Source organism: Harpia harpyja, chromosome 4, assembly GCF_026419915.1.
Source record: "Harpia harpyja isolate bHarHar1 chromosome 4, bHarHar1 primary haplotype, whole genome shotgun sequence".
Classification (NCBI taxonomy): Eukaryota; Metazoa; Chordata; class Aves; order Accipitriformes; family Accipitridae; genus Harpia; species Harpia harpyja.
This window is the reverse complement of record NC_068943.1, coordinates 19,936,662-19,961,229: the sequence shown is the minus strand read 5'-3', so window position 1 is coordinate 19,961,229 and position 24,568 is coordinate 19,936,662. Positions and strand designations below refer to the sequence as shown.

Here is a 24,568-nt window from a genome sequence, read left to right as displayed (position 1 = left end):
TTAAATAAATTCCTTTCTAGCCTGGAAATCTGTGAATCTTTTCATTTCATAGATAAAATCCTCTTTTTCCCTTCATTCTAAATTAGACGATTTTCACAACTCCCTCACATTTCTCAAAAGGTTTTTGCTGACTCTTATTCAAGGTGTAGTAAATGCTCTTCAGTTTATGTTCCAGGCTATACATGTATACTGTCTGGAACTATGTGACTATATGTGAAACTTTTCATGTAAAAAACCCCAAACCAAAACAAAAAAATACCCCACTGTCTTCCAACATATTGCAAATTTTATCTAAATCACAAAGAAAGTAGCTTATGTGATTTTTTTTGTGCATCAGGATACTAGATAATGTTGAGTTTAAAATTGCTAGATTTATGTAAGCTATTGACAATGAATTCTTCCTGTTTGATTTATGATATAGAAAGTTGTATTTTCTTTATATTTGTGTTTGTAGTATCTTTCGTCTGATGATGGAAGAAAATTCTAAAATAATAATAAAAGATTCACATTATTAAAGAGAACACCTTCAAAAAATGAAAATCAAAATTCTTCACTGATTTTTAATATTGCTGATACTTCTGAAAATTTAGCAGATCAGTTCCAGAGACATGAAAAATAACGTCGAATTCTTGAAGTCCATCCATGTCCTGATTTAGACAACCTAATATAAAAATATAGTGTCTATTCAAAGCATGCTTCTTCCTTCTAAATCTTTGGCTTCTAAATTAGACCAGAACAGAAAAGGCCTAGCAGCCAAATCTCAACATACTTATTTGTAATTCATTTAATGTGAATCCCATCATTAGTCCCTTCAGTCCCTGCTCTGCTGCAGGCCAAGCAAATGAAAGAAAGCAGAAAGCATCTAACATTTTTAAATGACATAGCACAGAGCCTCTTCATTCAAAGATAAATATTACATTTCACCAATTATTGTGCATAGCTAGAGCAAAAGAAATGGTTGTCAGTGTGAAAAAAAAAAAAAGAAAGAAAAAGACAAAAGGAACAGACTCACTTGCCTCACTTTGCGTATCTCTTATCTAGATGTCTATGCCTAAGCTAATGATTCAAGTTCCCTTTATAGTGAATGGAGAGAAATAAGAGTTTTTAAGGTGTGATCAGTTATGTATTGCTTGGATGTCTACATAACAGATATTTATGTTTTGTTTAGATAAATTTCATTCAAGATGTCTGCAGACTGGTAGATAAGAAATATGAAGCTATAATGACCACAATCAAAAAACATTCATCAGAAAGTCTAGCTAAAACTTTGGCTGAAGCACAAAGGATGATTATTCAAAAACGTAACAAACGAAAAACAAATGCTGACAACACAGGCTTGGGGAGATTTAAGATGTCTTGTTGTATTTTATTATTTGCAGTGGTATGAGTGTCAAACCTTGCTATAGATAAAATGTGCATGAATTCCACTGAGCACTGAAACTTTATAGATAATAATTTTGGATTGGTTATTACTTTGCCCAGTATTGGTTCTTTCAGGTTTTTTATAAACAAACATACTCATCTGAAAGCCCAATGTGAATAAGGAGAGAAAAGAAAAAAAAAAAAAAAAGAAAAAAGGAAAAAAAAAGAAACTTTTAAAGAAAGTTTTATTTTTAATAGATGTCAGTTTGTGTTGCTGTGGGTCTTGTCAGTGCACTGAACAGTCAGGTGGGACCCTTGGAGCCAGACAACAGCAGCTATTATGGCACTAGGGAATCCCTTTAAGTCTGGCATTTAAACAGACCTGCAGGAGAAAGATTCTTTTCCTGTAAGCTAAATTCCCCTAAATTTTATAAAATGTGGCAGTCTCCTTAAAGGCCTAGATTAACATTAATGAAGGAAGCAGTAAAGAGAGAAATGAAAGAACTGACACCTGGCACACCAACACAGAGACACAGGGGAACATTTTTCTTTATTTGTTTGATTCAATTTTATACTCAGTTGCTCTGAGTGAGACCCTCAGGTTAACCAGAAGGTGTACCCCCAGTTGCAGTCCTTGGAGAGGTGACACGGGTAGGCAGCAAAGTAACTGCTGATGATCTGCAGAGCAGGCCAGTCCTCTTTATTTCCATTTCCCATATTTCTCTGAAAGAAAACACAAATTCAGTATCTACTCCTTGCTCTGTTTCCTTTCACAGGACACAGTAGTCTTTGTGGGGAGACTAATCACAGAAGAGGGGTTCTGTTAGGTGCATGTGGAAGGAGGGGTAATCTATAAGGCAACCCATTTATATGGGATAGATAAGTTAAACAAATCTTGAGTTCTCAATCCCCCAGAAAGACTCCTTTTTATCACAAAATTTACCTTGCATCTTTAAGAACTGTGATAATTTCCATAATTATTTGGTATATCCCAGACTTTAACTGGTTGTCCTTGTATTCTAGGGCTGCTGTTTCTATTTGGACAAATACCTTCAGACTAGATCTCATTGTTTAAAGAAACAACATTGTGTTAAAATACTTTATTAAAAAAGTGAAAGAAATATCAACTACAGAAATAATTTTTTTACTAGCTTTAAAAAGAGAACATTTCTGTGACTTACAGGGAGGAGGCATAATCATAACAGGTTTTTTGCAAAAGTGCAGAAATTGCTGTTGCATAATGTCAAAGTTCTGAACTAACTTTGTCCAAATGGTAAATGGTTTCTCTTCCCTAAGCCAAAACACGTACCTATACCAGCTGGACCTGTATTTTAACTGCTGTTTCAAACATAAATCAGGTTCATATAAATAAATCATGGCTTTGTGGTAGGAGATATAATGGAAAAAGTATTGTATAGGAGAGAAGCATTACATATGCACTCATGCATAGAATGAGACAGGGATCAGGTTTTTTGAAAAGAGCACACCTATTTGGATCATGGGAGGTATAGCTGGACAAATTCAGCCTTGTAATATACTGAAAGCTCTTCATAGAAAACCTAATTAAATATTGTAACAGTTTATCAGGTGACACATAAGTGTAGCTTAGGGCCTCTGATATAGATTAACAACTGAAAAAAAAAGAAAAAAAAAAAATCTAAACTCCAGACAGTTTTATATTTGGTGTACTGGTGGCCGTATGGGGCCATCATGATAATGTGTTCTAGTCACATCTGTTCTCTTCCATGGATCTGCAAAATACAGATATCTTTAAACTGCTTTAATCTTAATTTTTTTCCAGCCTTATATGACGATAGAGATTATAATCACTTCCCATTCATCAGGGCTTTTTCTTTATATACTTTTTTCCTCACAGAGTCTTCTGTTGATATATTCTTGGATTTAGGGGTTATGCTGGCTGTCTTTAAACAAACAGAAATGTACCACAGCAAGACAAGAGATGAATCAATGTTGTTCTTCTCTACAAACAATTTTTTCGATGTGACTTGTGTGCAGGTGTAGGAGTATGCTGATCATCACATTTGGCATTGGAAAGACAGACAGCAACCTGTACAGTTTTTTTCTTCTTGGTACTGCAGGAACAATTTGTTCTTAGTAGGATCATTTCAGCTACTTGATCGACTTCATTGCAGCTAGGTGGCATAGAAGATGTTATGCCTACGCTAGGAAAATAAACCTGCCTGGGACCAGCCTCTGGCACACAGACTGACCCAAATCCACACTGCTGAACTCTCTTCTCCACCAGTACAGAGTGGCCATAGGCAGATTGCCTCCTGCCGATGATCCCTGGCCACAGAAACTCCTGGGTAATGTCTGGGAATTGTGTAAGAGGTTGCTAAATGTCCTGGAGCAAAACCCAGACTTCTAACTATTCTAACAGTCTGATGTGGGGAGGCAACAACACTTTGGTGCTGGTGCTCAGGAACAGTTTAATTTGTTAGCATGGGTGCAGTTTCATTGTCTCCTGCTCCTTCCTGTGGTATATAACAATTTGTTTTCTGAACAATGAAATATGTTATCCTAAAACAAATCAGAGCCCAACATGAACATAGCTGAGTAAAATGTAGTTTCCTGACAGATAAGAGGTCAGTGTAGACTTAGTGATCCCTTTTGGCATTAACCACTGTGAAATAGGTGCTTGAAGAATTAATCATCACACTTTACTGCTTTCTGTCACAGATTCAAAGAACATGGAGAATTACATTAAAATGCTGTGTCTCAGTTTACCCTTTCCTAAGACAATACTTCCTGACCTCACAAAAGCACTGTGATGTTCATGCCCTGGCTTTTCAGAATTGCAGGAACAAGAGCTTCAAATTAATGGCATAGCTGGTCATTTGAATGCAAATTTAGCACAGCTGCATACTCAAAACCTGTCCACAACATTGCTTATCTTCCTGTATTGAGATGGATTTGACACCACTGGTCTTTATATGTGATGATGCATGCTCCTGTTTTGGAATTCTAAAATAATGAGAAAAAAAAAAAAATATCAGAGATAAACATCCAGGACAAAGCTCATAGTCTTTGTATGGGTCAGTGCTACATATCAAATCGATGAAATGTTTGCTGGAAACCCATAGTAAATGGCAAAATCAATTCACCAATCACTTCAGCAATGTTTTCATTCCAAAGCTATGCAGCCAAGTGATTAGGTACATACTACTTATTTTATGCCTCTCATTTAAAGGAGTCAATGAGTGATCTCTTTTAATAATTTGAGAATACAGAAATAAAACCCTAGCCTAATTCACTCATCTCTGGCACAAATTATGACTTGACTGAAAAATCCAGTGAGTAGCTTAACCAGGTAGATAGAGGCCATAATGAAATATATAATGTAGCTTCTCGTACAATATTATGACTAATATTCAGATAACAGTTACTTTCTTTCCTTCACATCATGCTCTGGGATAAAAATAATTTGAGAACTTCTTAAAAATCTCAGTCTTACCTAGGCACACAAAATGCTTTTAAAACGTACATGAAAAACAGGCTAGGTTAAGTCTTAAACTGTGTGAATAGGTGAACTATCATTGCAATGCATTTTAATAATGCTTATTAACAATTACTTGGAAATTAATTCTGCCTAAAATAGGTACCTAGGACTGCAAAGGACCTCCTGGGTAATGCAGTTTATCATCGCATGGCAATTCATCCTTGCCTCTTAAAAGATACTTTTACTAAACATGTCAAATTCTATCTTAGAACTGACTAACTTCTCTTTTCCCCACTGTTTTTCATAGAAAGCAGTTCTAAAATCCTCTTTTATTGAGGAATAAAGCTTTTTTCTTTTTTTCTGCTTCCTTAAATGTAGTCTTAATCAATTTAAATGCATCTGTTGCAATAGAATTTTTCATTGTCTAGTATTTTCCGGAGAAAACTGTCATACACTGTTCAGAGTGGGTTTTTAGACTGAGTAAGCTGTACTCCATGTTTACATCACAGACACTACAAAACTTAAAATGCAAGGGAGGCAGTTGTTCATGTATTCCTCCAGCTCCCTGGAGACCGTATCTTGCATTAAGCTCTCTGCTGCAGTGTCAGCATTACTTGGCAATCTAAAACTAGCAGAAATATGCCTAGAATATGAACATATCTTTTGTATCCTATTAGTATAAGAATGGCTGTAAGGCCAAGGGTCTTTTCAGCTAACCCAGTGTATTGTATTCAACAGTGTTCATTAACAGATGCTGTTAAAGCCAGTCTCCACCCTGCTGGTCCTCCCTTTCTGAAGCTACTCTAGTTTGGCTTCCTCTTTCCCTAGCACGAAAACTCTGTGGAGTACTCCAGATGAAGTTTCACCGATGTCAATAGCAATAACACTTCACACAATTCCAGCGTATTCTTTGGCTGAAAAGATGAGGCCAATTTATTTTGTAGCCAACTCAATGGTCACATATGAAAAAGATGATGTTTTCAACAGAAAGGCTTAAGTCATAGTGCCCACAGCTGTCAAGAAGGATGTAACATCCTCCCAGTGCTACTCCCAGGCTGGGGGTACTAAAAGAATCAAAAAGTAAATTAAGTAACACCTGGTCCAAACATAGGTAAGTATATATGTAAGAACACAATATTTTACTGAAAAAAATTCCATATTAACAAGGAAGCAGTCCAACAGTATTCAAGTGCAACATAGTCCTCAGGAGAAATCCACTAAAACCACAATAGGTCTTACAGAAAAGTTCATATCCACATTTTCCTACAACAGAATAATGATGTGCTTACTTTTTTTTTCCTCATATTATCTTAGAATATACTTGATGATTATTTTATTATCCTTTTTATTTTTGTCCTTTTTTTTTAAGTTAAACATTATCAAATCAAACTTTTATGTAAAGTCAAAGACACTGAATGTGATCAATACATTATGTTTGCATTTTGTCAATGTCTTGTGTACAGGTCAGTAATAAATAAGAGTTGCTTATTTTCCTACAGAACAAAGCTTTTGTTTCTGTATTTTGTCTCTGTATTACATCTCTCTGTGTAAGATTTATTCAGTCTCTATGGGAGTATGGTGGGTTGACCCTGGCCAGCAGCTAAGCACCCACCAGCCACTTGCTCACTCCCTGCCCTGTCGTAGAATGGGGGAGAGAATCAGAAGAGCAAAAGCCAGAAAAACTTATGGTTCAAGATAAAGACAATTTAATAAGCAAAGGGGGAAAAAAGGTGAAAACCAAACAAGTAATGCAAAGGCAATATTTGCCATCTACCACCAGCAAAACAGTGCCCAAACAGTCTCCAAGCAATGACTACTTTGGAAAAACGATGCCCCATTTTTGTTGCCGAGCATGATGTTACATGGCATGGAGTACCGCTTTGGTAAATGTCTCCCAGCTGTCTCATCTCCCATCTTCTTGTCCACACCTAGACTACTCGCTGGGGGGACAGAGCGGGAAATAGGGTAGGCCTTGACACTGTTCCAGCACTTTTCAGCAGTAGCTAAAACATCAGTGTGTTATCAACACTGTTTTAGTCACAAATCCAAAACACAGTACCATACAGGCTGCTATGAAGAAAGTTAACTCCACTTCAGCCAGACCCAGTACAGGGGACAATCACGGTTTGTCATCCATAGTGTTCATTTTGTCTTCATAGTCTATAATTTCTCTTAAAATTTCACTATTAGTAGTACCATTCTTCTTATATAGTTAATAGCAAATATTTAATAATATCCATAGAATATAGAATTTCAATTTATTTGGTTCTGTGCTACTTGCTGCAATGAAGTTATTTTCCCTGTTGGTTAGTAATGACTTTATTCCTTAGAAAAAGTATTGTTCTGAGTTGGAAGTTCTGTCAGAGCTGCCAGTTTTTCCTGGTCTTTTGTTTAGGAATTTTCTTCTGAGATTATTCATTTTAAGTGCTAGTAGCCTGGGCCCATTTTGCCTTCTGTTGATTCTATCTTCCCACTGGGCTCCGTCTATTAAAAAAAATTTCTCCATTAGGTAATAAGCCTAAATGTCTCATCACTGCAAAGTATTCTCTAAAAAGACAGAGCATGTGAGTAGTATGAGTCCAGAAAACTTTCTGTCTTTCCTCTAGAAAGGGATGCTGCAGTAGTGCACTAGAAATGATAATAAATGTTAACCAGAGAGAGTCAGATGAGACTGATATAAGGGTTGTAAAATTACTCCTCAAAAATCTGAAATATTTTAGTCTTCTAAAAAGCATTTTTTAAAAAAAACAATGTTTAATTTACTGACCAAAATTAGCTAGAAAATATCCTTATGCAATCAAAGCCACTACCTGAATTTTTCAATCATAGTAAATTATTCTCTCTCTTTTTCTCTTCAACTTCTGGATCTACATTCTCTTTTAACAGTCATGCATGGCTCCTGCTATTCCATCTTTCTGTGTAATATTTTGGCTCACATAGATTTCTTTTTGGCTTACATTTTTATGTAATTGGTCCTTTCTTCCCCACCCTAAAAGACAGCATCATTCTTATCTCAATTACAGGAAACTCTTCTGTCTGCTGTTCAGTTTTCTCTTTTCAGATATAGTAGGTTGTCCTCCTCTCCCACAGTTTCAATCCTTGTGAATAACATTGTAGTAGCTTTGCATCTGCTCATGTTGCGAATGAAATTTAATCTCTCTTTCAAATTTGCACCTGTGTGCAGTCCTGATCTTGCTTACACCTCTGCACTCATTCTTCCCTAGATCTTTACACTCCATGCAGGCAGCTTTCTTAAATCTTTCTAGTCTATTCTCCACATAGTGTCTGCATGCCTTTTGTGTCTCCTCCCTTAGACGTGGGAGAGAAGCTATCTTTTGATGAGCCAATTAACTAGTTCTTTTCACTCACCTTTCTTTCCAGTCATGAGAAAAGGGTAAAACATTTTGACAGAAAAAAAATACAGTTTTAATGTCTTAAAATATAATTTAATATAATTTAAACACAAAAGCATTTTTGATGCTACTACTGCAACACCATTACAGCAATTAACATTAAACAAAACATACTAAGTTAAACTAGAAGGGACTGGCTATAAAGAACAAGATTGAAAGGAAGGTTTAAATGCACAAGTCTACTTAAAACCCCTACTCAGCTGCCACAAAACTCTGAAAGAGTCTAAGTTTTTTACAAAATACAACAGGAAAATATACTCCATATAATTCTAGAATGCAGAAATTATTCCAAGCTCTTGGATATGGGTACCATCATTTTTTCCAATTCCCTGTCAGGATAAGATTTATGAAAATGCAATCTCCCCCATTTTTCTAAAAAGATTTAGAACTGTGGCACACTCTGGCCAGTTTCCCAGTCTGTGTGACTGAGAATTTGAACCCGTGACACTCAAAAAACAGACCCTGGTGTGAGCAACACATATCCATACAGTTTTCTGGAAATATTCAACCAGTTGAATGCCTGCCTTAAGCTTAAGCCCTACCAGAATAGAGATATTAAGTATGCCTTAAATCACTTAAAGGATTTAAAAAAAGAAACAAAACCCTTAAGGGATTTTTTCCCCTTCCCTTTAACATTCTATGTAGGGAGTAAAGCTGGGTTTGGAAAGCAGCTTCTAGTGGAATGTTTTTACTCTATAGCCACGCAGGTTCTTTTCCTTATCAAATGAATCTAATGAAGTGAAGACTGGGACATCCCAGAGTCAAGGTCTGAGTATTCTCCGCTCTTTGTCAAGAAAGGCTGACATGCTTAAGTCTTTTTGATATTTGGAACACCGTGAAGAGTTTAAACAAGATTTCCAAAGTTTTCGGTGTATAGTTTCAAGGGCAGTCAGCGTTGCTCTGAAAGAATGAAATGAGTAAAGTTTTGGAAGAAAGATTTTTAGTAGGAGTATGAGGCTGTCAAATCCATAAGGAGTAAAATAGCTTCATACAGTTCAGGCAATCAAGCCTGAAGGATGCACATTTTCCTCTGTGTTATCTCCTGGATAATTTAAGCAGTTGTCCACTCAGTATTTTGATTTTTCAAGATGTCTTTATAAAGCATAAAATATTGTAAAGAAAGCATGACATCTGAGTCCAGACTATGGATAATATATCAAGGGCCAGCTGACAAAACCCTTTCATAAATCTTACTTAATATTAGCCCCATTTCTGGAACACTTTCGTTAGAAAAGTGTATTTTTTGTACTTATGCATGGCTTATATTCAGTAAAAAAAATAATTACAAGTGACTGCTGAGAATTAAAAAATACATATACTTTTATAGCCAGAGCACCTATCCACAGTGAACAGATTTTTTACTCAGATGTTTCTAAAGTTTTAATGCCACACTAGCATTTCCCCTGCATTTCAAATCTATTGAACATGTTTTTGTTATGTTCATTTAATATTTACAGCCATTAGTGTAAGAATCTCTCAGCTGAAGTCTTTAATGAAATCTAAATATTGCCTCCGAAAGTTTTCCTGGTCTGATATATGGTTCTACATTAAGCTGTGCCATTTGAAAGGTCTCTTTTTTCAGTTGCTCTCATATTTTCATACTTCAAAATGTTCTCTAGATGGAATAAGTCATACTTGCAGATGCTGTTTGCTGTGTACAAGAGGTTCAATATTAAAACCTTCTTAGGGAGTTAATGTTTGATACCTCAAAGTATATGATCTTGTGATACTATAATTGAGAAGGGAAATGTATTGCATTATTTCAGGAAGACAAACATTTAGGCTACCAAACTCATAGGAAGCAGACTGTTGCCTGTCATGATTTTAACATGTATCCAGGAAAAGGGAAGTACAGAATATTAACATGACTCAGGAAGCAATATATGGGGGCAGTTGTTTAGTGGAAAAGGAACATACTGGTTATTCCTCATCACATTTCAGCTGCATTCCTGATTAAGCTTGAATAAGGCTGTTTTTCCTCTGTCCTCTATATTGTTTTTGATATGACTGAGAATTTAATGAAGTTGGCACACAGCCAGAAACATAATTTGCTATTTTTATTACTCTGTCAATATTGTACATTAAGGCCCTCAACAGTCTTCGATGAAAGTAAAAGAACTCTTTAAACAAGCAATGTAGAAATGCAAACAGGAAATGCCTGATGCATGTTTCTTAATACCATAGCCTAGATTAAAGCTTTTGAAGTAGTCTCACTAATTAATTTGAAACTGTGATGAAAACACAAAGTGCCCATAGATGTAAGGTTTCCAAGGCTTTCTGACGAGAACTTTTCATGACAGAAGACCTTTTATTTTTTGGCAAATGCAGTATATACTACCATGCATAATAGCCCAGATAGAAGGCCTGGCTTCTGCTCTGCCCCATGAGGGATGGATTAGATCTAAAATTCTGGCTGTTGGACTCATAAACTGCAAAACAAAGCTTCTGTAGAGGTGGCAGAAAGAGGTTTAAATCTTACTTTTATTTTCTCCTTATAGTCCTGTTTTATATTTTAGGTATAAAAGATTGGAAGTTACTTCTTTGGCCAGCAAGACCAGGGTCCTAGACAGAAAGTTTGCTTGATTTCCAGTTACAGAATAAGTAGTTACTATTTGAACTTTTTTTTTTCCTCCTTTTTTTTGTATTTTAACTGTGGCACTGAGTGTGAAATATGCTTCATAAAATCTCAACAGATCCTACAACAGCAGTTATGTAACCATTTGTAACTACACATTTTTATACAGAAGTTACATCAGCAAATAAATATGTCAAACTAAATAGATGATGCAAAGTGTTGCCTCTACTTTAAATATTGAAATATATTATCTTAGTAAGTCTGGCAGAGAAAAGAGAGTAATTCTGCTGCAAATTGATCAAAATACCGAGGTTCGCTTGAGAACAAATTACTCTTCATTTACTGTCAGAGAAAAATGGATATGTAAACAGATGAATATCCCCTCACACACACCCCAAAACAGTCTGGATCACGAGTTGTCAAGTTTCTGTATGCAATGCTCTGTGAAAAGAACTGGAACCAAGCCAATGGATTTGTTCATGTTTGTGTGTGTCTGTGTGCATGCATGCAGTGGCGGGAAGAAGGATATGTGGGTCTGTGAGTGAATGACGCTCTCTTACTTACACTGGTAACCTGAAAGTCCTTTGTCACTCCTGTTTTGAAGCTGATTGCTTAAAAAGGAAACATTCAGAAACCTTCATGGCACTTCATGAAGAGAGAAAAATAGGAATGATATGTCAAAATACTGAAGCAAATGCAGCAGAATACCATGGAGAAGGTTGAGACATGAAGTATGTAACATATGAAGAGAGGTTAAGTTTAATGTGTTGTCTAGGCTGGAGAAGGGAAGGCAAAGGTGGATCTTAAGTGCAGTTTTACACTTGCTAAAACGTTATTATAACATACAGAGCCAGTGGCCTCTCAGAGAGGCACAGATGAAGGACAAGAGGCAACAGTCACAGGTTCAAGCATGAGGGGAAAAAAAGCTTCACAGTGTGAGTGGTTAAGCACTGGAGCAGGTTGCACATATAGGCAATCTATGTCCTTAGACACAGTCACAATTCAGCTTGACAAAACCCTTAGCATCCAAATTTAACTTCGAATATTGCCATCCTCTGAACAGGAGGTTGGGCTAGATGACTTCAGAGCTCCCCTCCAACCGTATTTCTTTATGATTCTATTAAAAAAATGCTTTCTATACCAACAATAAACAATGTCTTAGTACATGCAAATCTAGCCTTCTCCTTTATTATGTTCATATATATAATCATATGTTGTCAGGGATGAGGCAAAGAGGATCTACCTGCAAGGATTTAGTTGCCAATACCTACAGCTAGAACAAATTCTGAGGGCAATTAATGAATGTAGGCTTGGTACAAATGGTCTTTAAACCTGTTGGATGGAACCAGTTGATATTCTCATGTCCTTTAGTTAGGAAAAGGTACCCTGGACTTAACTCTTATGTTAATCCAAAATTCTGTGTGTTCTAAACATGTGTCAGTAGTCTTAAACAGTTCAGATGAGTTAAAACTTTTTTTTTTTTTTTTAAAGTCTTCATATAGACATGTACAAGCTTGGCTAGTCAACTTCCAGTTAGGAAGTTTTTTCTAAGATAATTTTCTTTATAGTAGCTTTGCTGACCCCATTTCCTGAACAGACTGAGATTTCACAGGTTTTATGGGAGCATTTGAGCTCTTGAATTGGCAGACTCATTGCATAAAGTAAAATTAAACCCCAGGCTCTTTTGTGTATATAACGTCCAAGTTTACCTTTTAAATTGCCAAAACTTCTCTGCACCACAACCCTTGTACTTTATTTTGGTATATCCTTTACATCAGGGTTAAAAGAGTTTTAACTGTTCAGATGGACTTCATCCCCAGAAAACTTCCTGTTAGGCTCAAAAGCAGATCCTGAAACCTTATTTTACAAGTCTTTCCACTTTTATCTTTATATTGAGTTAGGATGTTTCTTGAAAATAACATGCTTAAAAAGCTTAGACAGAAAGAGCCAGTGAAGTCTCAAAGAAGTCTCTGAAACTAAAATATGATTAAAAGTGCTTTGCTGAATTAAAGCAAAATACTAATCCCTATACCTTAACTAAGATTCTGGATCTGTGAAACTCAGGCCTGAGAGTTTGAAATACCATTTCCATTCTTCACGTGAATAAACCAAGGCAGGAGGTAAAATGATTCTGCACATCAGGTAAAAATCAGGTTGTTAAGTGTAATTGATATCATTTGAATACCTAACTCCCTATTACATGGGAAAAATATGATAATTTCACCACAAAATAGTGACATAAAGGGAGGCCAAACTGTAAAATTTTTCCACTATATCTTTACTACTATTTTTACAGATTTACTTATACCTGCAAGTTCCAAATTAATTTTGTAAGTGGTGGAATTTCTGATTTACTGAGGTGGTTGACAAAGTATGATTGTGATTTTTAAATATGGTACCTGTGTGACACTTTCTTCTTGCTCCTAAAGGCATGGTTATATTCTGAGCAACCTGGATTTATGCGTAACTTAACTGCAATAAATAACAGTAATTAATCCGTGTTGTCCCACTACAGTAATAGAAATGGACTCAAAGAAGAGAGCTGCCATAGTTTGATCACACTACAGCAGGACTAGGCATATTTTATCTTTTTTTTTAAAATAGAATAACCAATAACAAAATCAAGAATTGTGCAAAAATGAAGTCACAATGGTTTATTTATTTATTTATTTATTTACAGAGTGAACTGTCTTCTATTTAAATGCTCTCTGAGAATCTGTTATATTGATTTTACATTTGGCTTCCACTGCCCTGTTATTTTGTGTTACTTTCAATCTCTTTGTACTGATATCGCTATTAAAAATACATCAGAGCTAGGAAAATATCATAAAATGACTGTGTTGCTGAACAGAATCATGAATAACTCCAATTTTGTGTCATCGGGCTAAAATGAATAAGAGAAATTTAAGTTTGAATTCTTATAGTTGAAACAGTCAATTGAAAAAGAAAATCCTTCTTAAGATACGTAAGAGAGGAGGAAAATTACTAGATAGATACTGTATGAAGGGATATTCTCTTTTAAACCCACTCTGTTATTACTCCTAAATGATAGCTGCAAGCAGCATTGAAAGGAAGTCCATTTAGGTTGTTATAAAGATTGCAATGATGTGTAAAATAATCCCTTTTTTATGTAAGATTAGTAGTGCAAAGTAAAAATACCTTAAGCCAATGGAGTGAAGATATTTCCTTCTGCAATATAGTAATTCAGAAAACCGTAATTCAAATTAAATATTAGATTTTTATGTCTATCAAGGAACGATTAAATATCTTATTTAATACACCTAAAGGCATCTTGAGTGACAGTCATCATTATTAATATCAGTGGCTCCTTGTGTTCATTCACATTTACGCTCCTTGTTAAATGAGATGACAGAATGTTAACGAAGTGTATCCTAAACAATCTTGGTGAATAAGACATAAGTGAGTTTCAAAATGTATCTCAATTAGAAAGCAAAAATAAATATATATATACATGTTGACTAGGATTTCAAATAATCATTCTGTGGTTAGATTCTATTGAAACATTTTAAAAGTTGATCTTCACAAATTAAAATATATTGCACTATGTATTATGTTGTTGCTCCAAAGCAAATCACTGCTGCAGGAGGGTTTAGAACATTTTCTGTAACATGGTAGCAACAACAATAAAGAGTTTCTATTTCAGGATAGAGAGATGTTATTAATATTGTCTTTTCATAGGGTGGAGAGGGGGAGAGAGACAAAGAGAGAGAAGTGGTGTGTGATTCAGTCAGCCAAAGATAATGGTGGCAGAACGAGAGGCAAAAATAGTGGAACAGAAGCCTCCACTCTATCCAATATCCAGTCAGAAAAAGGACCAACTAAGAGAAAAGAGCAACAAATAATCATGACCAACTAGAAAGCAGACTTCCCTCCCCCCAAAAATGCAACAAACAAAACCCCAAACAGTTACAAAGGGTAATGAGACAACTTGGCATAAGATGAAATCTTATTATAAGATATGCAAAGATAAAGCTATGAAAAGATTACCTTCCTTGAGGTAATCTTCTTTGACTGTTACTATTCTAGCCTCACTCTTAGCCTTGCCTTCAGGGTATCATTTTAGTATTCCTAACCTTTCACCCTAGTCTTGTTGGAAAGGAAAAAAACAGTGAATTTCACCTAAGAAGAAAAGAGAGAGGTTTGCTGGATTTTTTTCTTAAATTGCTGGACAATCAAAGAAAATAATGTTCAAGTTTCAGGATACATTAGTTACTCAAGGCTGGGAGGATGAGAGGGAACTTTCATCTGTGGGAGAGCTGTGGATATGACTTCTGGAGTTGCACACGTGCTTTCCAAAACCTGTGATTTCTCTGATTCCATAAATTATAGGGATAAAGTTGATGTTGCCATGTCACTTCAGTATCAAGATTAAATGTGAAGAATATTAGGCAGGAAATTAGATGTGACTGCAGAGATTCAACTTACTAACTACTGAAATACCTAGCAAAGAAACCAATGTGAACTGTTGACTTACTTCCTATACTTTTTCTGCTTTAAGTGTAATGTATATTAAAGTGCAAAAGAGATTATTTTTTCCTAAATAGAATATAAATTTTCCAGTATAGAAGCGAAATAATTATGCTTATTTAACAAAGGAAAATATATACTGGAAACAAACAAAAGAATCATTAGCATAACATATAATAGCATAATTGGGGAGGGGGGGATGAAACACGACAATTATTGGCAGTGCTTGAGATGTTTCTGGGGCACTGTTAAAGATATTAATTTAAATCTCCAAAAATCACTAGTTCTGTCAAGACCTATGGGCTATTCTGATGAACATATGGAGTGATGTTCAGCATAGGCATTCTAATCTCATTGGTTTTTAGGCACAAATACCATATGGAAGGACCATATTGTGCTTAATCTCCTGAGTGTGATAGTAGGTAAAACCTTCACCCTATTACACAGTCTAATGTAACCAGACAGAGTAGAATTAAAACATATGCCAAGATTCTGCAAGTGTTTCAGAAATGCCTTTCTCTGAAGTTGCTGGTGATCTTGGAGAATATTCTCTTTTAATTAAAAAACAGATAAAAAAGAGGAACTATTTTCACAATTTATAGTAGCTGTTAAGCAATTTAGGGAACAATATGAGTGGCCCTTCTCATGCTATATTGGCTCGTTGTTTGTCTAATCAGATAATATACACCTCACAGCACAGGAGGCTGTGAAGTTACAATATGCATGATTTAATTCAATCACACGTTTCAGACACAGATGGAGTTTTTCAATAAATTGTCAGGTGTTTTGAATAACTTCTGATTAAAATGAGTTTATACATAGCAGTATTTGTGTTACAGCCTGCTGTAATTTGTATATATACAAAAGTGGCTACCAAAAATTTTTGAGATTAAGAAATGAAAGCATTGACACAAAGATCATTAATATCACAAACAAGCACAGAAAAGATCACACAAACCTAAGTTCTGGACCATATGCACTCACTGGTGATTAGTCATTCACACACACATGTTGTTAGCTGTTTAAAATATCTTTTTTTAATCTGTAAACTTCAAAAAAATATCACATTGGTAAGTTTACCTAGTAAACATCAAGTGTATTTATGTAAGTGGCCTGCATGCAGGCCTAGTCTGAATAATCCAGCATACATGTATAGTGTTGTTGGGTCAGGTACATGTGGCTTTTGGATGATATCTTTAGTGGAAGGTTGACAACTTGGCGAGAAAATAAGAGACGAAGTTTTCGTATTGTTCATGGTACAGCAAATTGTAAATACCTTAATCTGGTTTTTTTTCAGCTATCAAAGCTATATTGATGACATTCACAGCAGCACCACAGGTTATGAATTAAGAACGCCTTTGTCGCCAACACACTGGCTCTTATCTCTGTCATACTCATATATTTGGGCAATATACATTAGGCTATTAAAATGTGCTTTGGCCCTACACTGTCCTTGCATTAGGAAAATACCTTCCAGAGCCGTTACAGTCCACGTTTATCCCTTGGACTTCTAGACTAGTCAGATAAGCTACAGTAAGGGCAAGAATCTGACCCTTAAAGTTTTAAACATCTTGATATAGGAGAACCAGGAAAAAAAGTTATAGGCCTACAAGGTAGCTTCTTATCAGAAGTAAGTGAAGAAAAAGTGTGCACAGCCTTACAGAAAAGGGGGATAGTCAAGGAGAAGACAAAAATAGACAAAAGGAGTATTTTTTATCAAGCTTTTCAGTACTAATATGAACATCAGTCTCCATACTGCTGTCCAGAAAAAAAAAAAGTATATTCCAAATGTTTCATCTTTTTACACAACTTGTTAAAAAAGTTTGTACAATTATATTTCTGAGCTCCATAGCTCTTTTTCTTCATTTGCTGCTCAATCAACAAAGAATAAAATTGAGTTCTGTTTCTCTCTGCATAGGCAGTCTTAGTATGAATGTATCTGATAATGTCTTCCCTGATCTGTTTGGCTTAGTTATCTCCGGAACTTCTAGTTTGAAGGGATTCATTTTCATTAGTATATTGTATGGCATGTGCTGTATCTGCTATCCAAAGATTGATGGAATGATGAATATTGTAAAATTATCTGACTGCATATTTTTTTTATTTTTTTCATAACTTTCTCTTTTTTTTTTCACTTTCCATCTGTAATTTCCCAATTTGCCAAGTTGAGTATGTGCCAAAAATGGAGGATTTGTCTCTTGTTTAACTTCTCTTCCTGTCCTGTTTGCAAGATTTTACTATTCTGTTTCTACTTCTGGGCAGTCAGCCAGCTACTGCAATGCTTTGCTCTGGCTTGACAACACTTACTAATTATGTGAAATATTCAACCCTCCAAGCCCACAAATGGGAAAGAAAAAGTTTCAGTACCAAAGAATGTTAAAGGGCAAGCTAGCCGGTCAATCATAAAGGAAAACATTTCATATGAACTTGCCTTGTGCAATTGAGGATTATGGAACATATGTCACTGCTTGTTGATTTTATTTTGATCATACAAGATGCTCCTGTAGTCTTTCCCCTATTCCAGGTTTAAAATATTCCAGATTTTCTCTTTCTTCTTCTTTTCCCAAAGTTTGTTTCTGCACCGTCCATTACTGCTTTAATTTTCTTGAGGAATTTGTTTCCTTTTTATGTTGTTTCTGCTTTCCTGATCTGTCTCTACCTTCTGCAATAGATTATTCACTATATACTTTTCTTAAATATTTCTCAAGAATGTGAACAAAACATTTTTTCTGATGTGTGTGGGAGTGTCTTGATAGTGGGCATTGTGAACTTGCCTTATAGTTAGCTAGAACTATCTGAAAGTAAATATATTAGACAAATATTACATGGTTGGTTTTTTTTTTTTTTCACTAATGATAACCCATCAAATACCTGGAGACTGTAGATACCTGGTTTTATGACAGAGAGAGAGAGAGAATGCATGGGCCAGAGAGAGTGAGTGCATGTATATATGCAGATCTGTGTGGTGTATGCCTATGAGTGAAACAACAGCAGCAAGTCCTAAAAAAATACTGGACAGGAAACTGAAGAAGAAACACTGAAGCTTACTATTATATTCTGAAATTGGGAAATAATTACCAAATAATTTCTCCTATGTGTACTCCAAGAAATGAGTCAGCTCCTTGAAGACTAAATTTTCAGATATCAGCTATTCCAAACCTCTGTGAAGTCCTAAAAATGTTTCCCACTTTTCCAGATAGTTGGCTTTTCTCAGTTAATACTAATATGTGTTAATCTCTTTTGACTTGCAGCAACATTACATTGTCCTTTGTTCTTGTCATGTCTTAAACTCTGTGTAAGGTTGAATTTTGTCAATATTTAAAATGACAAACTTCCTGTAATATAACACACACTGATTCTGGTGAATCAGTACTATTCCTTCTGAGTCAGAACTGACTCAGCACAGTGGGTCTGTTTAACTTGTGTATTGTTAATTCGTCTTCCTGTCCTACTGGATTTTACCATGTTGATTCTACACCTTGGCAGCCAGCCAAGTTAAATCAATGAAAAAAAGAAAGAAAAAAAAAAAAAAAGAAAGAGAAAAAAGCCTTAAGTGAATTCTGTTTCAGATCCAGTGTTAGGGGAAATTGCTGATAAAGGTGCTTCCTGTCAAAGAACTTGTTAATTCAAGGTCCCACTTATTTATGGATGTTAAAGATCTGAGAAGGCTTTAGGTTTTGGATTTTTTTTCCCCAGTTATAATCAGTATTTATCTTTATGTTGAAGTAAAAATGAAATACAGAACTTCATTGCATTGTAAGCACTTTTTAGTTCTAAGTCAGTGGTATTGCTAATCCTATATTATTAATTATTATGATTTTCTAAATAGAAATTACAACATATGTTTTCTGACATTTCCTGATCACACTTAATATTTTATAAGGTTTCATTTATACAGGTTTAATAATTTATCATTAGATTTGTATGTATAAAAGTGTAACACACCAACAAGTTGTTAAGTTCTAAATGTTTGTTTTCACCATCTACCAATGTGTTCCTGATCTCATGTATGTGTAAAATGCAATCAATTTTTCTTGTACGTATATTTCAAAATCTACTGTTCTGCTTTTGTTCAGGAGGCCTGTGCCTTTTGAAAATGTATAATAAAGCTAAAAGATGTGGTTTGGTGTCCATGCATACGTACTAATGAGTTTTACAACTTACCTAAAAAAACTGAGGCTCATGTCCCAGACACACAGATACAGAATAAATGAGTTTCCCTAACCATGCTAATCATGTAAAACCTACCATCAGATGTCACTTTTCCAACTCAATTTTCTGTTTCTTGGAAGTTCATTCATGTAATACAAGACACCAATGTTCTACCTGAAACAAGAATAACAAGCTGTCTTCTACTCAGTCTGGTAGACATAACAGGGTACTGTCTAAGCAAATACCTTTTCAGTAGTTTGTTATATGGTTAAAAAATCCTGTATAAAGATTGTCTGTATAAAGACTGTCTCATGAAAAACAAGCAAGAAAACTGATTTATCTTCAGAATACTTCTTTTTTTGTTTACTCCCACAATGCAGGAAGAAACAGAAAATTTTTTCACTTGTGAAAATGCATGTGAACAATGTCACCTAGTGGCCCCCTAATCCATGAGTTAGCACTGCATAAGGTCTTGCATACATGCCCAAAGAGGAGTATTTAAATAAACAAACAAAAAAATCCAGAAAAGGTGTCTTAATACAAATAACAAACTGTGTCTTTTGGATTCTCCTGGGTTCTTTCTAAATATTGTGTAATTGTTTCATGGAAGGCAGGATTTACATCCTCAAATTAGTCTGGTTCTTGGTAATTTATATTTTGTCAGGACACTTCCATATGATTTGTTTGAGAACTGATTTGCAAAGAATGTGGTTCCACTCCAGTACAAGAAAACACATTCCTGAACCACCGCAGGAAGAGGAGACAATTACATCAGAATGTGATTTCTGCCTTTACAAATAGCGTGCAAAAAACTTTAACATTTTAGATTATAACGGATTGTAGGTATGTGTCTTATTCAAGCATTGCTTCAGTCAGTTTTGACCTCAGACAAAGGAGTGAAAGGTCATATTATTAATCCACAATCTCTCTCCATTCACGCTGTCCACCCTTCTTTTTGGCTCCAATTGAATGTAATATTATTTTAAATGGAGGTATCGATGAGTTTTGAAATTAGATTTTGGAAGAAAATATCCAGTTGCATTTGCAATGTGTATCTAAGTATATTTATCAATATACTGTGATAGATTTGATTTTGCAGGTGAAAGAAAAAAGTGCTTTATGAATCTTTCTATCACACAGCTATGAATGAAGATTGATTTCAAGAATCAGCTTTACATAAACATTTTTTCTTTAGAAAAAAGATTTGAACTTCAGTGAGCATCTCAGTGTCTTAAAAGTACCACAAACATCTCTGACTGATGTTTACTCATTATATTTGTCATGGAGATTGACCTGAAAATTCTGCCAATAATAAAAATATCAGTTATTGAAGTGTAGCAGAGGATGAAAGCATAAAACAAAACTAAGCATTAGTACTGCATGTCTTTTTAAATTTTTCATTTTGTTCATGTTTTTGCTTGCCAAATTGAGTTTGTATCACCTTCTTCTTCCTCAATGAGTTAATGAGGTCAATAAGATTTCAAAGTTCATAAAGATATTCCAGTTACAGCATTTTTTAAATTTCCCCCAATTCTGAAAAAGATTTTTAGCTCTCAGAAATTCTGTTGTTCTGTACATTCGGTTTACTCAAGAATGGAATGTATGCAGCATTAGACTGGCTTTACATATTAAAGACTCACCAATCTGCCCCAAGACTTTAAGGTAAACTGCAGAGTTAAGCAGAACTCTCTTTACCTGGAATTTACAAATTAAATCACATGAATTCAGATTGATGAAAACCAGGTAATGTTTCTGAAGATTTTTAAGCAAATTCACATTTATAGTTTTACATTAAATCTATTTTTTAAATTTCATTTTTGCATTCTTCCAGGTCCAGATAATTAAAAATTATTTTAAGTTTATTATTACTGTATATTGGATTGAAATACGTATCACATTCAGTCAAAAATTAAAGGAATTAAAAATTGATATGTATTTAAATAAGGCAAGTGTATGTGTATATATAACATACATATAAAGTATATACATGTACATTTATATATTTTTATATGTATATAAAGCATGTAATGTAAGTAAATAATATTTGTTTATTTAAAGATAAATAAAATCTCTCTTTGATGAATTGTTTGTAATTGCAAAGCCAGTTTGCTAAGGAAAAATTCGGAAGTTTTCTGTTTTTCCCATTCCATTTATCCCGTATGTAATGAATGTTACAATGTCTCTTCAAAAATCCTTTCATTGTTTTGTCCCAAATTTTCTGTGTGATGTTGGCACAAAATTCTCATTGTACTGGTCCTTTTCAATAACTACAATCAAAATTACATCTAATTAATATATAATAAATATTCAATTTGTTCTTCTGGATCTGTCATGATGACATATAATTAAGCATTTCTAATTTTTTTTTTTTTAAACAGGTTCAAGGTGTCAAATGATGTGGAATATTTATGGAATATCTCTTTCAGTTCTTGTAGCATTTAGATGGTTGTACACAGGCCAGTTATAAATTCCTATGATTACTTTGTCAGAAAACACCTGCAAAGCTGGAAGACAAGACTTTAAAAATGCTGCCAGTCTTGCAACTTTACTGTTACTTCAGCTGATTCATAACATACCATCAGTGTTTCATTTCCTAATATTGCATTCCTGGAGCAGAAAACAGAAGAGGGGAAAAAAAAAAGACATAGTGATAGAGAAGCTGATAATTTGATGCGCTGACAAACAGGATCAACATCCTTCTGAGGATGAATGAAAAGAACATGCTGCAGATGCTGATGTACTTTCACTTCTGACTTGCTTACTGATAAGCAGTGTGTAATACCAACATGAAAAGATACAAAGTAAGAGAAGTTTTCTCTGAACATGACTTCCACTGCACCTGAGCAGCAATTAGAATTGCCTTCTGTGAAATAGTTGGGTAAAAAGCTAAATATGGTGTAATTTTACTTTATTACCAAATCGTAGCTGTGCTTGCTTATGTGAATGTGTGTGTATATATTTTTAAAGTTTTGGTGGGGCTTTAGGGGGGGTGATTTTTTAAAGAAAAGGTTCTTTCCTATTAATTTACATATAGACTTAGGCATAGGAAATGTAGAGACAAAAACAGGATAAAGTATCTTCTGGATCACAGAAGCCCTGAAGGTCAAAGGCTGAAGTTCACACTTAAAGCAGAATAAAATTCAGAATGTGTTCGTTTAGCTATCCCAGCTATTAGGCCTCAATTATCAATTGCCTTTCTTTTCTTTTTCATTTCATATTTAATTCATTTCCAGATTACAACTTCCTTCGTTTGTCTTGGTGATATGTTGTATAGAAATGGTCAAGCCAAGAAATTTCATGTCACTATCCATCGGTCTTCTGTCTTGGATGAGTAAGGTATCTAGAGTAAAATTCCCTTCTACTTTTGCTAGAAGATCACATAGAAATCCAATAGCTCATCATTAGGCACTGGGTGGGATTGCCTAAAACACTGTTTCTAGTTCTCTACATGCAATTCAGTCTGTTAAAAGACGTTAAATACAGAAAGGCCATAAAAATATTTTCTTTTAGCCTTGAAAAACACATGCCACAAAATGCATTATAGCACACAGTATAAGCAATACAAATGTGGTGGGTTGACCCTGGCTGGACGCCAGGTGCCCACCAAAGCTGTTCTATCACTCCCCCCTCCTCAGCTGGACAGAGGAGAGAAAATATAACAAAGGGCTTGTGGGTAGAGATAAGGACAGGAGAGATCACTCACCAATTACTGTCACAGGCAAAACAGACTCAACTTGGGGAAAATTAACTTAATTTATTACCAATCAACCACAGTAGGGTAATGAGAAATAAAACCAAATCTCAAAGCACTTTCCCTCCACCCCTCCCTCTTCCCGGGCACAACTTCACTCCAAAATTCTCTACCTTACACCCCTAGTGGCGCAGAGGGACAGGGAATGGGTGTACCATCATCACATGTTGTCTCTGCCGCTTCATCCTCTTCAGGGGCAGGACTCATCACACTCTTCCCCTGCTCCAGCGTGGGGTCTCTCCTGTGGGAGACAGTCCTCCACGAACTTCTCCAGCATGAGTCTTTCCCACAGGCTGCAGTCCTTCACAAACTGCTCCAGCGTGGTTCCCTTCCATGGGCTGCAGTCCTTCAGGCACAGACTGCTCCAGTGTGGGTCCCCCACAGGGTCACAAGTCCTGCAGCAAACCTGCTCCAGTGTGGGTTCCTCTCTCCACAGGGCCACAGGTCTTGCCAGGACCCTGCTCCAGCGCGGGCTTCCCAGGCGGTCACAGCCTCCTTTGGGCATCCACCTGCTCCGACGTGGAGTCCTCCCCAGGCTGCAGGTGGATATCTGCTCCCCCGTGGACCTCCCTGGGCTGCAGGGGGACAGCCTGCCTCACCGTGGTCTTCCCCATGGGCTCCATGCTCCGGCGCCTGGAGCATCTCCTCCCCCTCCTTCTTCACTGACCTGGGGGTCTGCAGGGCTGTTTCTCTCGCATATTCTCACTCCTCTCTCCAGCTGCAGTTCCTGTGCCTGCCAGAACTTTTTTTCCCTTCTTAAATCTGCTCTCCCAGAGGCGTTACCACTATTGCTGATTGGCTCAGCCTTGGCCAGTGGCAGGTCTGTCTTGGAGCCGGCTGGCATTGGCTCTGTCGGACATAAGGGAAGCTTCTAGCAGCTTCTCACAGAAGCCAACCCTGCAGCCCCCCACTACCAAAGCCTTGCCACACAAACCCAATACAACAAAGGTCAAAATCTATGGCTGGAGTATGCCACAGAATGACTGAGGAAATTCCAGTGGTCTTGGCCTTTGTAACCATCGAAAATTTGTTAAGAAAAAATGGACATCTTTGATCCTGTGGAGCAGGATAAAACTAGGGAGAGAACATATGAGACAACATCCTTCTTTATAATGTCATTCTTCAGGAAAAAAACGACAAGACTGTTGTGGCTGAAAAAGCTTTGAAGGAAACAGAACTTCTATTAAAAAAAAATAGCATAGGGTCTTAGAATCACAGAATCATAGAACAACTCAGGCTGGAAGGGACTTCAAAAGATCATCTGATCCAATCTTTAATAGGAAAGGAAGCCTGGAAGAGATTACTCAGCAACCTGTTTAACTGCATCTTGAAAATCTCCAGGGACTGTGACTCTACCATGTCCCTGG

General features: G+C 35.9%; 1 long non-coding RNA gene across 2 annotated transcripts in view; it reads right to left on the bottom strand.

Moving 5' to 3' along the window:
- Positions 1 to 1,946: 1,946 nt before the first annotated feature.
- Positions 1,947 to 24,568, bottom strand: part of LOC128141363 (uncharacterized) — a 136,805-nt gene continuing 114,183 nt past the window's right edge. For both annotated transcript variants that reach the window (XR_008234979.1, XR_008234980.1), the window contains one exon: positions 1,947 to 2,085. This is a non-coding gene — a long non-coding RNA (uncharacterized LOC128141363). The remainder of the gene's footprint in view (positions 2,086 to 24,568) is intronic.